Here is a 3,150-nt window from a genome sequence, read left to right as displayed (position 1 = left end):
TGGAGGCTGAATTATTAGTAGAACATCTTCATTCCCTTAAAAATCTAGTTCACAGTAGCCATGTGGAACCTTGTTCTGAAGGCCCGTGGCTTCTTCTCCATGTTGGCTTTCTTGAGATCTATTTTCATTCCTTAGATTTCTAGTCATATCTTCAGATATGACATTCCAGTTAAACCTCTGGAAATCACCCGTATTTCCAATTTATGGTGCAAGGCAACAGATATTACTGAACTTGTGCAAATAAGCATTCTGCCACAAAATAAGAATACTCACAAATATTTTCCAATTCCAGAGAGTTTATGTTTCAATTCCAAAAAAAGAAAAAAAAATGTTTTAACAAATTGCTGAACCTACCAACAGCTCAAAAGAAAAAAAAATCTGGAAAACAAAGCATAGAAGAAAATAAGTATGTTTTAGTCAAAAGTCATAAAGTTCTATTTCACCAGTTCAGTCTCATGTAATTAATCTCTCTTGTGTTGAATTTTCAGTGTTACTGTGGTCCAATCTTTCCATTTAAATCCTAGAAGTTAACATTCAACATTATTATTGATATTTCTTCTTTTTTATTTATTTATTTTTTGAGAGGTTTTTGCTATAGGGCACGTACACTCACCAGAAAGACAGAGAGAGACAGAAAGTAAGAAATCACTCCCCCCCACCCCACACCCCACCTCCAGGGAGGGTGGCCATGGTGCAATCCCTTTTCCTCCATTCTCCTCTTGGGATCTTGGACATGTATGCACATGCACCCAGCATGAGTTTAAACCACTGTGTCTAGGATGCGAACTGGAGTTGACTACATGGGAGTCCAGCCACATGGCCATTACGCCAACTGCTGGTCCCATTATTGATATTTCTAGACTTGTCAAAACCATTAAATTGGCCATTTTCTTGGTTGCTTTTTGTTCTAGTTCTTTCCATGTGTCTTTAGTTTTCCTGGTAAAGCATTCCCTTTAGAACTTCTTAAGGAGCTGGCCTGGTGTTGGTAAATTCTTTGAGGTCTTATTTGAGAATGTTTTTTATCTTTTTTTTTTCCTATATGAAGAATAATCTTGCCTGGTATAATATTCTTGGTTGAAACTGTTTTTCATTTAACACTTTGAATTTTTTTTTCCATTCTTTCCTTGCTTGCATTTTTCCCGATGAGAGGTCCAATGTTAACCTGATGGGATAACCTTTGCAAGTAACTTGACGTTTCTCCCTTGCCAATTTTAGTATCTTGTCTTTGTCTGTGGTTTTGGCCAATCTGGCTATGATGTGTCTTGGAGAAGATCTTCTTGGGTTGATTCTATTAGGGGTCATTTGTATTCTTGGGTCTGGATATTTGAATGCTTCTCTATGTTGGAAAGTTTTCTTCCAGGATTTCATGGAATAGCCTATCAATACCCTTATTCATTTCTACACCTTCTGGGATGCCAATTATCCAGATTTTTGGGTGTTTAATAGGATCTAGTATTTCTCATATATTATTCTCATTTGGAGGGTTATTTTCTCTTTTTGGTGATTTTTTTTTAGGTCAGAGGTTCTGTCTTCTACATCTGAAATTCAATCTCATGCATGATCTAATCTGCTTTTAATACTTTTTTTTTTTGTAAAACCAGGCCACTTTAATGTTTTTGTACAATTTAATAAATAGTTTTTTGATGACTGCAGACATGTAAGGGTGGCTGTATTCAGAAACATCAGTCATGATGGTTTTCCAAATTGGTGTATTATCTTCAAAAATTACAAGGAGTTGCTTGTATGTAACTGCTATCAAACCAGTAAGACAACATTTATACATCCATCATTTTCAGGATTGTTGCTATCTTGGGCATATTTCCTTACAAATAACCTTACCTCCTTGTGTCACAAGGCCCAACTCACTCACATTCACCTCAATGACAATACCCTTGGTGATGACACCCTAAGTTGTATATAGTGGGGATGAGGGATTCTTCTTTACAGCAAGTATTGGCAGGCAAAAGATAGCTTTCAGTTTAGGATGTGTTATGTGGGCCTTCCTGAAATGTAATCCCATTGGCCCTAATGAACCTTTCATATTTGGGTGGTTTTCTAGTAAAGCTATCTCAAACAAAGTAGATTTTTGTAACCATCCTCTTCCATGCCTTTTTTCTCTTTCCTGTTTGAATAATTTTTAATACTTCTGTTTCTCCCTGGGCTCGAACTTTGGCTAGAGGGACTTCCCATTTTTCTGCCTTTTCTTTCCATTTTTGTTTAGTCATATTGTAAAGTATTTTAGCTCAGGACTGTCCTTTTCTGTCCAACAGATCATTCTTCTGTTTGGTCGTCTTCTTTCCATGCATCATTTTTTTTTTTTTTTTGAGAGGTTTTTGCTATAGGGTATATGCGCTCGCTAGACAGACAGAGAGAGACAGAGAGATAGAAAGTGAGAAATCACCCCTCAGGGGGGTTGGCCACGCCACAGTCCCTTCTCCTCCATTCTCTTCTTGGGATCTTGGGCATGCATGCACACGTGCCCGGCATGAGTTTAAGCCACCGGGTCCGGGACTTGAACCGCAGTTGACTACGTGGGAGTCTAGCGACATAGCCATTACGCTAACTGCTGACCCCTGTTTTCATGCATCTTGATAAATCTTTTTCATTTGTATTTTTTCAACATGGTGCTGTTTATGATAGAGCTTAGCCTTCAGACCAATCATCTTTTTTGCCTGTTTTGACCATTCGTGAACCTCTCGACTTTCCTGCTTTCTCTTTTTCTCATGGTAATACAAACAGTATCCTTAGTGTTTACAATATAATGTAATATATTTGTTTTGCAGCATGGTGATGGCTGCAGAGTTGTTGGGAGCAGACTCCCAGATGCAAAGAAGTTGTCCACTTTCAAGTCTCAGAGACTGAGCAGACCTGACACAGTCTGGAATGGGAAAAACTACAGCCTTCATACTAACAATTCCATTTGATTCTTTTCTTTTGATTCTTTTCTGTGATGTGTATTTCCTTTTTCCTTTTTTTTTTTTTAGTTTAAAAAAAATTATTTTACATTCATTCATCGAGCATTATCACAGCATACAAAATGTGATTTCCCATCTAGAATACGCTGCATAGTGGCTTAATCATGCATGTTATCATCAGAATAATTTTCCATTTCTTGTTACACACACACACACACACACACACACACACACA

The sequence above is a fragment of the Tupaia chinensis genome, unplaced genomic scaffold (genome assembly GCF_000334495.1).
Source record: "Tupaia chinensis unplaced genomic scaffold, TupChi_1.0 Scaffold144336_1, whole genome shotgun sequence".
NCBI lineage: Eukaryota > Metazoa > Chordata > Mammalia > Scandentia > Tupaiidae > Tupaia > Tupaia belangeri.
This window is presented reverse-complemented; position numbering follows the sequence as displayed.